Raw genomic sequence first — 13,762 nt, forward strand, 5'->3', positions numbered from 1 at the left:
CCTTCACTAACGTATTTCACCACAGAAGTATGCATTTCTTTGGTGGAAGGTTAAGCAATAAGCAAAATGTCTTGCAAACCTCCTCCTCACTCTGTTGGCACAGCGGCATCGTCACTGGATAATGCCAAAGGAGTAGAAGTGACAAGGTTACATGGGCTCTCTGAACAAGATGGAAGGGCTCTCTTAAACCAGATTAAATAGGTTGCTGCTGAATATAAAACTGCAGCCCTCAATACCACAGCAATGGGAGCTAAATAGTCAAAATACACGTATAGGCAACCTCATGTGAAAGAACACTGAATGAATATGGTATTAAAACGTCTGCAAATACACTCTGAAAGTAGCATGTTCTATAAAGAGCTTTTCACGGTATTCAGCCTTGTGCATAAAAGTCACATAAGCAGTACAGAAGGCAGCTTTCTCTATTCTATTGTATTCTGTTACTTTTGTAAGTTATTTTCATGTCTGATTTATCAAGGGAAATATAGGTAAATGATTCCATTTGTCTTCCCAGGCCTCCAAGTGACACTGTCTAGAAACCCCAAACCTTTACTCTCTCCAAAGATTACCGTTACTTGTACTGAACTGTGAGGAAGAGTTCACATCCTTAAAGATGTGAAATGTGAAAAAAGTAAAGCAAGCAAACAGAAAAACCTCAGGCATTTACACACATTTAAACACAATTACCAAACCAATCTTCCAAGAAAACCCTCAGAGTGCTATGATTTACAGGTTTATGTACTGAACAGTGCAGGTTTACCTATCGAACAGTGCATCCTCTCCTCTTCCATCACTCTTATTTATCTACTTCTTTTTAAATAAGAACATACCTGCTCTGAAACTGAGGGATGTGTGTGCATCTACTACCTCAGCATATGCCTGCAATGTGATGGAATCAAAGGATTCAACAAGAACGAAATTACTGTAAGCAACAGCCATCTCCCTTCACAGTCATTTTATGCAGCTCATAAACAAACTGTTCCCCCAGTAGTCATCTTCTGCAGCCTTTCTTTCCTGTCCACTTTTGCCATGCTTTGATTTAAATTCGAAATAATCTCCTTGGATCATGCACCGTGCTTTTAATTTTTCAGCCAAAAGCCATGCACAGCTTTTATCTGTTACTATTAACAGATTGCCCAAGGACACACACGCAATGAGTCATGGAAAGAAAGAGTAAGGATTTCCTGGCTCTTAATCCAATGCTCAGACAAGACCTCTCATGTTTCCAATTTTCAGGGGCTGGCAGGTGGAGGGAAGAGAAAGAAAGGAAAAAAGATGGAGACTTTTTTAGATAAGCAAAATAGGCAACCAGAAAAAAAACAAGCTCTTCCCCTTCTCAGTTTCAGATAACTGATGTAGCAGTAATCACAGAATCTGCTGAAGAGCTTAAAGCTGTTTTTTAAAAAAATGCAATGGATAGAACAGAGGAAAAATATTAACTGACAGCAAAAAGACACAAAAAAATTACATTTCTTAAAGCAGAAACAAAATAACAAGTTTGCTCCACAAGCCTGGAAACAGAAGAGAAAGGAATTCACATGTTTTCAGACCAAGGGGATTTGGGAACCGTGCTCCCAAATAAGAGAGTAGGTAGCAGCATTAGCGTGTGCTCACCACAGAACTGCGAAAAAATCTGGTTGCGAAAGGGCAAGAAGGTGACATGAATCATCTGAACACACTTCAGAAACACTCTGTGTGTTACACTAGTCTATTTAACTTAGGAAGCTGATTCCCTCAAGACCACCTATAATTAGCTAGAGATGAGGAACATTCAAGAGACAAATATAGATCATGCAGAGATGATGTATCAGCAGCCTGAAAATAATTAATATCCATCCTAATAATGCCACCTATTCCAAAAGACAATGCAACAGTTTACAAGACCCATAATGTCAAAAAAGAACAGGAAAATAATATTTCATACGCACAAAAGTAGGCCACCCATCACTACTCTGAAAAGGGATCCAAGAAAAAAAAAACCACAAATGGATTTTGAGGCAAGTTGTACTCATTTATCACAGCTCACACATGGGCTTTGGCAGCATCCAGGATAACCAGCTGAAATGAGACCCATTTCAAAATGAAACAGATGTTAAAACACTGGTGCCAGTCAAAGACATTAACTGCACACATGTATGGGATACTTAGGGACTGTTCGTCTCATTGGACTGGGATAATGCGATTATTTAGAGACTACTTTTGAACCAGTATTTGCACTCCCAACCTAACCATCACTGAAGAAATCTTGAGTGACATCTAACAGGTACAGTCAAGTCTACACTGTAGAAACGGCTTCTTTGGCTCCCTACTCACCCTAATTAAACAATTAACTGCAACAACGGCCATCACCATGAACAGCAACTATTTCAGCAGAAGATGAGAACCAAGTGAGCCAGGAGGCAGTTCTTTCCAGATTCTCAATGAGACACAAGCAGTAAGTAGTACAGCATTAGCCTGCACATTGCCAGAGGCCCTGCTGACAAAGGACAATGAAAGGTCGAGGTACTCAATGCCCTCTCTGCCTCAGTCTTTACTGATATGATCAACCTGCAGGAATCCAAGGGCCCTGAGACCAGTAGACAAATCTGTAAGAAGAAGACTTACCCTTGGTGAAGGAGGACTGGGTAACGGAACACTTAAAGAGGACATACATCTGCATCATGAAAAGTGCTGCTAGCAAGTTGAAGGAGGTGATCCTTCACCTCAACTCAGCACTCGCAAGGTCACATCTGGAGTGCTAGTACAGGAAAGATATGGACTTACTGAAGCAAGATAAGGGCTAAGAATGGGCTAACAAGAGGCCACAGAGATGACTAAGGGACGGCAAGGAGCATCTTTCATATGAGGAGAGGTTGATAGCTGAGACTGCTAGGCCTGGAAAAGGTCCAGGAGGATCTTATCAATGTGTAAAAATATCTGATGGGAGAGAGTGAAGGTGAGAGAGCCAGACTCTTCTCAGTAGTGTCCACTAACAGGACAAGGGGCAATAAGCACAAATTGGAGAGCATGAAATTCCTTCAGAACACTTTTTGACTGTAAAGATGGTAGAACACTGGCACAGGTGTCCCAGGGCAGTTGTGGAGTCTCCATCCTTGGAGATAATTAAAACCCAACTGGGCATGGTCCCAGACAACCTGCTCTAGCTGACTTGTGCTTTAGCAGGGGATTGGACTAGATGATATCAAGAGGTCACTTCTGACCTCAATGACTCTGTGAATATATTTCTGTTGCAGCATTTCTGAAGTGAACCAGCTAATTAACAAAGATTAGTAATTAAGGTATCCTTGAAGACAAACAGTTCAAATGTTTTGTAAAACCTAAAAGCTGGACTTTTTCCACTCTTTTTGAGTGCAAGTTTCACATTCCCTCTTCATTTTGCTGCCTAAGTTTCCATTTATATACCAACTTCCTTCATTCACTTGAAAGATACTGTAGTCAAATACTGCACAGAAAATACTTCTGAATTAAACATTATCTTGTAGTTTTGGTTGACTCGCCTTCTCTTTTCCTTGCCTGCTCCTTTGCAACCTCTTTTCTCTATATTTCAATATAGTATGAGTCTGTCCTTCAGCTGGTGGTTCCACGCAATCTATATTATTCTCTTCAAGCTTCTTTTCCTCCCCCTTCTTTTTCTTTGTCTGTTTTCCTGCCATTGAATACTTTCTGGTTTCAGATGAAAATAAGAATTAGGTCTTATTATTATGAGAACTTTTCTTGTACTGATAAAGATCTTATTATTCAAAACAAAGCTAGCATGATTTCTTTAACAATGAGATTTTTATGGTAATTTTGATCTTCTTTTTAGAAAGCATTAATAATCTTCAAGGAGAATCAATTTTCCGTATTCTTTTAATTCTTTTTCTTATTTTTTAATCCAATCTTACCATCAAGGACAAGTATCTATGAACAAAGTTTGCACTGGAGCTCCCTTAAGGTATCATTCTGGATTCTTGAAGTATAATTATTATAGCATATTGGTCTGCTCTACAACTTCCAAAATACAGTTTAAAACTTCTTCCTTAGGGCAAGGCCACTAAAAAAATATGCTGTTGAAACATGGTAAACTATCTGCATGATTAAAAAAAGATAATTTAGCACTTCACAAAGTTCAATGAATGAAAAATAGCATAAATCAGTAGAAATGCAGAAAGATGATAATCAAGAACAAGTTAGAAATATGCAAGATCCAAAGCTGAGGATCACAGCATGACCTTAAAGTCTGACTGAAACAACCTGAAGTTGTTAAAAATTTTACCAGCTTTATAAGATAAATATTGAGAACTACCAACGACTGAAACCAGGCACTTAACATTTCTGCATGAAAACCTTTATTTAATACAACTGTATCAAGTAAATGAAAGAAAGAAAACTGAAAAATCGTTTGCCTCAAACTTTAAAAACAATCATTCTCCTGGACTTCTCACACTAAAACCCCTACTGCTTGACACACAATATGAACAGATATTTTTTATTCACTTTGAACACTTGCCACATCATTTCATTCACTTTGTATTCTGAATTAAACCATTTTATGCAAAATCCTATTGTACTGCACACAAAATAAACAAACAAAATAAATCTCAAAAGGGATTTTGATCCCCCAAACCCTCAATTTCCTTAGTAAGCCAAATTAAATGAGCGCGGTTGTTGGTATGTGTAAGGATTGCTTTTATAATGTGACTGATCTTACCTACCTTTAATTATTTAAAATAACTCATTTTTCCCTGAGCTTACTTTTTAAAATAGGATTTGTAGTCTTTAAATCTCAGAGATCATTCAAAAAATCTCATTTTTTCACCTTACATACATTTCATGCACAGTCAAAGATACATGTCCACTGTGTATTACACAAAGTCCAACTAAATAAAAAAAATGCTTTGCACTTTTCCCTTTCTTTTATGTCTGGCTGATTTTCTCTTCCCAACTATAAAACACAAACAAAGCCTGTTTAAAAGACAGAAAGACTGAAAGGCAGGAGGAAAGAAAAGCACAGACCTTGAACACCAGGAGTAAAATTAAATTAGTTAACTGCTGTAAGCATGAAGCATTAATGAAATAGAAATAGAAAATTTTCCCCTTATGAGGAACATTTATTCAGTGTTAATTAAATTCTTTTATTCAAAATCTATACTCACCCAAGTGTAGAAATATTACATTACATCAATAACTGCAGAGTATAAGCAAGAACTACGCTATAAGCATCTTCTCCCCATCTAGTGGAGTGAAGCCTTTAAATCATTTATACTGACTGAAGTCTTCAAAGAAAGGACAAAAAATCCAACAGAAAACCCCCTGCATGAACCAGAAGCCACAGTTATTACTTCACTTGTCTAACAAACAGCTATCAGAGATTAGCTTCAAGCATTTGCTTGCAAAGTTCACATGCAGTAATGTTAATGAGGAACTTTCAGAGAGTCTGCAATAATTATTTCTCTAAAATATATCCAGCTGGCTGGTTTATTCATTTGCAGGCCAGTTCTGCACCACTGAAGCCAAGGAGAGTTTTAATATTAACTTCAATAGGTTCGGGTCCTTGCCTACAATGTTGAGCTATCACCACAAATGCTTCAGGTGCATTTCTGTAATACCTCACAAACTAATTAAAAGCTATATCTACTAAGGGACCATCACTAGCATTTTTAAGCTTACAAGATGAGAAACAAGCTCCTAAGTCTTCAGATGGACACCCTAAATGATTGCCTAACTCTCAAAAACACTCAGTATTTGTTCATTTGAATGCAAACACTAGGTAATCCAAAGTACTGGCAATTTTTATTGGAATGGCTAAAAATGGACTGGCAAGTCACTTCTGCATAAGCAGAGCAGCATGTGAGATTAAGATAATGTCTTTATGTGAAATTTTTTTTTCTGTGACTTGCATCTTCTTCAAGATGATCACTTTGTTGTAAAAAAATATTATGGGTTCTTCTGAGAATTATTTTCAAAGATTTAATCAGGTATTCAGCTGCACTGTAACTTATCTGAATGTAGAGTTGGGAAAGGAGTGTAATTCAACAGTGACACTGCACTGTAATAAGTATTGGTACTTTAACCACTATCAGTACTGTTGAAAAGAGCCCCACTTGACTTCTTCATTGTTTTGTATCAGGAATACATGCTTTGCCTTTGCAGGAAAGGCTGAAATAAAATGATTAGCTAATAACTGTCACCAAGGGTTTCCTCAGCTACTGAGCTATACTTAAAAATACGTAAACAGTGTCTCACTTCTGACAGTTCATTTTAACTAAATTCCAGGAACACAATAATTTCCAGGTGGAATTGGAGCTCTGCTTCATCTAAATCTGGTGTTGTGGATACAACCCTGTTGAATGCTAGAGGCCTCAGAAGATGATCCAAATATCAGGTAAACAGCAGAACAGTCTCCTTCCAAACTCCTCACACAGAAGTGGCTTAAAAAACCGTAATATTCTACTCAGTAGACTCAGTAGCTCTTTCAAAATTGGTCTAATCATTAAGCCACATAGCTCACCATTCTTATTCACATACATCAAAATTCCCTTTTGTTTCAAATCTTATCAAATTTTGGCCTCACCAGAATCCTGTCTCCTTCTAGAAGAGTTCAGAGCCTCGGTACACTGTTGGAGCAGTGGACTACTTCTCAAATTCCAGTTCTCCATTAGCATCAACACTTGAGCAGAGAAAACTTTACTTGAAATTAGTATTTACTTGTATGTTTAAATTTCAGTCCCTGAGGATTTACTAGCTATGTGAGATGTCACGTGGATTTATTTTTATTTGTTCTTGAATTTCTTCTCGAAGAACTCGGTTTAATATTTGGAACTGAAAAATTTCTTAATCTCCTTCACTAGTACCAGGATTAAATCCAGATTTTAGAAAGAACACTACACGAGAGGGCAAAAATATGTAGGAAATACAGAGTAGAAGAGGTGAGTAAAAGCTTACAAAATACAGTAAGTTTTACAGACAGTATTTAGTCATATTCTACATCTCATCTTAAAATAGAAAAAGCATTCGCTTAATGGAATATATCCCTAGGATAATCATGCAGAATAGACACTTCTGATTAATTTAACTAGTCACTAGCTACCGCTCTATAAAAATATAGCTGAAAATGCATTTCCTTTCTGTGGAAGCAGAGAATCCAAACCGAAATATGAAGGTTTCTGTATGTTCAGCAGACCTTTTTTTCTTTTAATTTAAGACGGAAAGTTGATTCTACTTCATTTCAAAGTAGAATATAAAGCCCTGTTGTTACCCTCTCAGGCTCAGTTTTTCCACCTTACCTGAAAAGAGGCAAATACAAGTAGGCAACTGTAAGCATTAAAAGTTAGTTTCTAACCAGTGAAAAGCAATAAGAACTACAGGGCTGTCTGTTCCAAAATTATATGGAAACAAAGTAAACTCGTATCCAATAGAAATTAGAAAGTAACATAGAAACTCAACAGTGCACAAAACTCAATGAGGTTAACAAAGAGGAAAACAAGACAGTTCTAGAATTTAATTTCTGAAAATCTGGCAAATGATAAATGGAACAGGCTTTGTATGAAAACATGAAATAAAGGGTAAGCAGCAAGCTCTCTGGTGAGTTAAAAAGAAATATGTTAGCTAGTAACTCCCCATTACACAATAATAGCTTTTTTTTTTATTTGGTGGGACATATGAAAATAGAAAAAGTTGTCAAAGACTGCAACATCAACAGATAGAAAAACTTCTATCTCAACTGAACTATGCAGCATATAATTATTGAACTAGGGTCAGTGGTACCAGTCACAGACTAACTGACCAGTACAATGTTCAGTAATTTTCAGGATCATATTTAGAAATGTCAGGCATTCTGGAAGAACTTGGAAGTGGACTGAGCAGCCAAAATAGTCAGTAAGATTAAAATCACATCTTCATTTGTACGAGTTTGCAGGCAACACAATTTTCCATGTAGCCAAGGTGCTTAATACTTACTTTTTTCTTCTATTTTCCTTATAAAACTCAAGCTCACTAAAAGCAACAGCAGGAATATAGCTCCCTGATGTTTCATCACTTCACAATGCCACAGCTCACAAAAATAATGAAGACTGGGAACTGGTGTTTTAAAATAGTCTCTTTCTCTATATACCATGCTTTTATAATTTACATTAGTGATATGGGAATAATTTTTTAAATTTTCTTTTTCCATAAGGCAGAATCACTTCCCATTTTACTTATCAAGCTACTGGGAGACAGATAAAGAAACATTAACCAGAAACCCTGGCAAAAGTCCAAAGAGCAATCACATTCTGCCCACCCAACACTCCCTGTGATCTCACTCAGCTACAGTATCTTCAGATTCCTGCAAGTTTTTCCACATCTTACCAAATGGTTGCCAGGTTTCACGACAAGGCATAACAGCTTTCTGTTGAAGGCTAAATCGCTTCCTTATTTCAGTAGGTTGTGTTAATGCTTATACACCTTTTTGACCTTCTCTTTCTTCTTCCCACAGGAGTATTCCAAATCTTGTCTCAGAAGTTCTATAAAATGCATAGGCTGAGATACCTCCTTACACTCCCATGCATAGAACAGCTTGCTTAATTGAAAAGCAGTGGAGCTATTACAAACGAATATTGACACAACTGATCTTTTTTACTGGTCAAAGCAGCAAGCAACTTAGAGATCATGGAAATACTTTTGCCCTCTTTATGCCCAGTCAGAACTGTGCTGGTGTACGTCAATAGCAAGAGCGCCAGCCTACTGAAAGGGTAGTTGGTCCATTTTATCTGTTATACTTCCCTTCAGGTCTATCCCTGCCTCTGGACAGACAGTGATGTGACCTGTTTCTCCATGTCATATTTCTGCCCATTCGAGCTTTCCTATAACCCAAACCTAGCGTTTTCTTCCTTAAGAAGCAAGAGCTTTCAAGCTCTACCATTTGTCATCAGCCACCACCCCCAGAACACAGACCTATGATTTAAGAACAGAGATTTAGAGCACACCGCTCTCTTTACTGACATTGCAACTGAATGATGGACTTCCAGTTCTGAGGGAGGGCAAATTGTATGTTTCTCACTGGAGGCATTACTGACTTCCTCACCAAAAGATCCATTCCAGACTCATTTTCAACTGACAATAAAAAGAAGAGAACTTAACAACCCTCTTCCTTTTCGTCCACCATGTACTTTATCTTAGTCAAGTCATTGATTCTATTATTATGCTCTGGCTTTGCAGGCTCCTGTATATGTGTCCATTTGTCTCCTTGAAGACATCGTTACTGTTTCCAGCTCTTTAACACACAATGCTCCTGAGCTGCTCTAAGTGCCTTGGCAAGCTGACCCATCTATCAATAAAATGCTGGAATTTAGTGACATCCTCCTTCAGGATCCCTCAAAATTTTGTCATCTGTGATAACATCATACATATTTTCAGCCTACAGCTGAAATCTAACAGAGTTGGATCCATCCATTTTTAAAGCACTTTTAAACCTTCTAAGAAGCACCTTTATAAATACATCTGTTTTTCTGTACAGCTTTCTTGATTTCATAAGTACCTTCAGAGCTTCCATCCAGACTCTTAATGGAAATGAACAATGTTGTAGCTTTCCATAATAACAAGCATTCACCAAACACACAGCATAACAACATGAAATTTTAAGATAAATTTCCATTATAGAATCATTGTAGTCCAATGACTCAGCATTATGTGCAAAGCAACAGAGCTCTATGTAGCTGATAATCTGATTTCTGTAAATTTTTAGCTATGGCCTTGAAGCTTACACCTCACGTAAATCAAGCTCTTAATTATAATCTGGATAGAGCTAAGACTAACTCAGAGATGCCAAGGTTTTGGAGGGAAGCAGCCCTATACAAATCATGTTGAATATATATTGCAATATTTGGTTGTGCACAGGGCTAAATATATCTTTTGAGCAGAGCTTGTTTCTCGGTCACAAAGGCAACAGCCTCAGTTAATAAAAAAAAAAATGGATGTTCTAGAAGTGTATCAGACCTCCCATAAGACTCTTTTTTATGTATATATTCAGGTATACAAAACAAGAGAATTTGTCTTTTCCATAACACACTTGCAGGATGGTGTCTGTTGATAAAGAAGAAAAACTCTCAGTTTGTGTTTCACAATATATTACCTACAGAACTACTTGATAATTACAACATAACAGCTACACTTTCAGATTTCAAAATTACTTGGGAAAAGCAGAAAGCTCCAATAGATGAAAACTGGAAAAAAAAAAAAAGAGTGGCACCAATCAGGCATTTTGATTCCTAATTACTTCTGTCTTCACCCCTTTCTAGCAGTTGATACGTGGGCTACACCAGACCATCTAAACTGGATTCCTGCAATTAAGTGTACATTCACATCTAAATGGTAAATGACTGTATGGGTTTTGCACAGTAAGGTTTTGGAAGCAGGGGGCTACAGGGGTGGCTTCTGTGAGAAACTGCTAGAACTTCCCCTGTGTTCAACAGATACAAATGCCAGCCAGCCCCAGGACAAATGCACCATTTGCCAAGGCCAAGCCTATGAACAATGGTGGTAGTGTCTTTGGGATAACAGATTTAAGAAGAGGTAGAACAGCAGGTGGAGGGAGAAATGAGACTATATTAGAGCAACAACTGTGCAGACACCAAGGTCAGTGAAGAAGAAGAGGGAGGAGGTCTTCCCAGACATTCCCCTGCAGCCTGTGATGAAGACAGTGGTGAGATATGTTCCCCTGCAGCCCACAGAGGTCCATGCTGGAGCAGACATTCACCTGCAGCCCCCAGAGGAACCCCTGCCAGAGCAGTGGATGCCTGAAGGATGCTGTGACCCCATGGGAAGCCTGCACTGGAGCAGGCTCCTAGCAGGACCTGTAGACCCGTGGAGACAGGAGCCCATGCAGGAGCAGCTTTGCTGGCAGGACTTGTGACCCCATGAGGGTCACATACTGGAGCAGCCTGTTCCTGAAGAACTGCACCCCATGGAAGGGACACATGGTGGAACAGTTCATGAAGAACCGCAGACTGTGAGACAGACCCATGTTGGAGAAGTTCTTGGAGAACTGTCTTCCATGTGAGGGAACCCACACAGGAGAACGGGAAAAGTGTGAGAGTCCTCTGCCTGAGGAAGAAGGAGCAGCAGAGATAACGTGTGATGGAACTGACCACGGCCTCCATTCCCCATATTCTTGCACTGCTGGGAGGAGGTGGTAGAGAATTGAGAACAAAGTTAAACATGAGAAGGGAGGAGTACGGGGCAAGCATTTTTAAGATTTGGTTTACTTCTCATTATCCTGCTGTGATTTGACTGTTAACAAATTCAACTAATTTCTCCAAGTCAAATCTGTTTTGCCCATGACAGCAATTGGTGAATGATCTCTCCCTATCCTTACCGTTGACTCATGAGCTGCTCATTTGTTTTTCTTCCCTGTTCAGCTGAGAAGGGAAGTGAGAGAGCAGCTTTGGTGGGCAGCTGGCATTCAGTCAGGGTCAAACTACTACAATGACATATTGGAACTTCTTTTCTAAGAAAACTGCTTTGAAATGTATTACCAGATGCTTATGTAACAGGTGGCTTTTGCCATATTCTATGCAAAGGCAACTGCACACAAACAAGTTGTTCCTCTGGCAGATCTTCCCTCTCAAGCAGTGGGAGACTGTATTTTCAGAGAAGGCACTTGCCTGTGTGCTACATGTTCACTGCTTCTCATTTGGAGTTCATGTGGTTTTTGTAATTAAATCTACTTGTGTTTAGGATATGCCCATGTTCGCTCTCTCTGACTTCTCTACTGGAGAACCGCCTTGGAAGAAAAGAAGCATTTACCTCTTCCGAGAAAACGACAACAAATTTTGAAATTCAGGTCAAGGTCACTGCTGTCAAGGTCCTGATTCTCCATCACTGAACACTGAAGTAATGACAAAATTTTGTGTTCTCACAAGTAAGCTCAGCTTGCATTTTTCCCATTCATAGCTTCAGTTTAGGTTTGCACATGATTGATTTTATTCTGTTTCAGGCCAATATAAATGGGCAGCTCCTGTCCATTGGAGGAAATGTAGCCATGCCACATATCAGACAAGTGAGATATTACCTTCTCATCAGCATGTCCAAAGCAGCCCCAGATATAACAAAACCCTAGCCTAGAAATAAGAGCCTGTGCTACAGATATGGATGAGTCATATGGGGGCACATAAGGACATACAGGTCATCGCTGAATAAGCTCCTGCATATGCAGAGCTGAACAGTTCTCAGCCGGGAGACATTATGCTTTAATAAAGTTTATGCAGAATCAGTACGTAAAATTTTTGGTACACGTTCAACAAGGACTTAAAATACTAATTATAGTTCAATAAAAAAATTGTTCCATCTCAGCTTGAGGCCCCAAGAGTTAATGTTAAAAGAAATGGATAATCTCAGTGTCCAAGAAATATGCCTGAACACTTCAGAGCTACTTTTAAAAGATAGTTTACAGTGAACACCAAGTAAGATAACCTGAGTCACATAATATAAATCAACTTAACATGGGACGATTAAGTACCAGACAAAGAAACTCCTCTTAATTGAACATAGAAATCTCTGTAATTCTGCAAAGAAATATTTAGATTTGTCTTTGAAGCAGTAACTCTCTTAATATCATTTGCTTGTCAGCATTTGTTCAATACAGTTTTATAATTTTTTCCAAATTACTCTGCAGCATTTCAATACATTTATTATGGCTCTTGGTAAATGCGCACAAACATAAAAAAACTCCCGTATATACATGTTATAACCTCTTTTATTTTAAAGTCAATGAAATATTTCTATGCATATTTTACAAAACTACATCTGCTTTCATATACAAGGCTTGGGTTCTTATTTCCTACTTAAAATAAATTGTTTTAAATTGAACTTAAAAATTTAAATATAATGATCACAATTAAACCAGAATATAAATCCTATGTCATCCTGGCAATCTATCTGAGTTAGTCAAAACTGGAAAAAGCACATAGTAGGCACTTTTATACTAACTAATCCACAAAAATCAAACCACCTTTATTTTGGGGAAAACAGGAGCAGCCAAAAGAGCCTGACACTAACTACACTGGGTTTGCTCACTGTAGTTTACATTATGTAAAACCTGTCATTTAAGGGAAACAAAAATTATGGTATTTCCATAGAGATTGAAATGTACTTGCAGTGGTTGCTCCCTACTACTGTCAATGTTCATTCAGAAGTTTCAGAGACATAAACATTGTCAAGCTTCAGAGAAATTTTTAAAAAATCTCCTTAATGGTCAAAAAAATTCCTGCAGTATTTAGGAAGCCATCCTTTGTCTGTGAAATATTACAGAATATACATATTCAGATCTATAATTCATTTTGAGGGAGGTCCTTAGTAGGCAAATAATGGTGTGTGATTTTTAAAATGTTTAAAAAGATAAGAAGCTATTTTTACTGCATAAATTGACTTATGTATTTTTCCTTTCTGGGATAGTTTAATAAAAGGTGCAATATTTTGAAAGTCATTCCTTCACTCTTGATATTTTCATTTCTTGTATGACTATGGCACACATAATTTTGAACCTGTCTTTGTTGCTGTTTGACAGTGCTCCAAGGGAGGGGAATCCATCTTAAATGATCTGTGCATCTTCCCCAGCTCCAAATGCCCAGAACAAATGGAGGAGCTGAGCTGAGCTGAGCTGGGCTAAACTGAGCTGAGCTAAACTGAGCTGATTTTCCTAAATTTTACTCAGCTGTTTGCTTTAAAAAGGATTGTCAGAAAACACAGGAGCATCTGCAGGTGTTGCCTATCTGCAGCTAACTACCTCTTCTCATAAATGATTTTG

General features: G+C 38.1%; 1 protein-coding gene across 3 annotated transcripts in view; it reads right to left on the minus strand.

Moving 5' to 3' along the window:
- Nucleotides 1-13,762, minus strand: part of UBE3D (ubiquitin protein ligase E3D) — an 81,989-nt gene that overhangs the window by 16,017 nt on the left and 52,210 nt on the right. The gene's annotated exons all lie outside the window — the stretch shown is intronic.

Source organism: Pipra filicauda, unplaced genomic scaffold, assembly GCF_003945595.2.
Source record: "Pipra filicauda isolate LSUMZ 115617 unplaced genomic scaffold, ASM394559v2 scaffold403_size635245_pilon, whole genome shotgun sequence".
NCBI lineage: Eukaryota > Metazoa > Chordata > Aves > Passeriformes > Pipridae > Pipra > Pipra filicauda.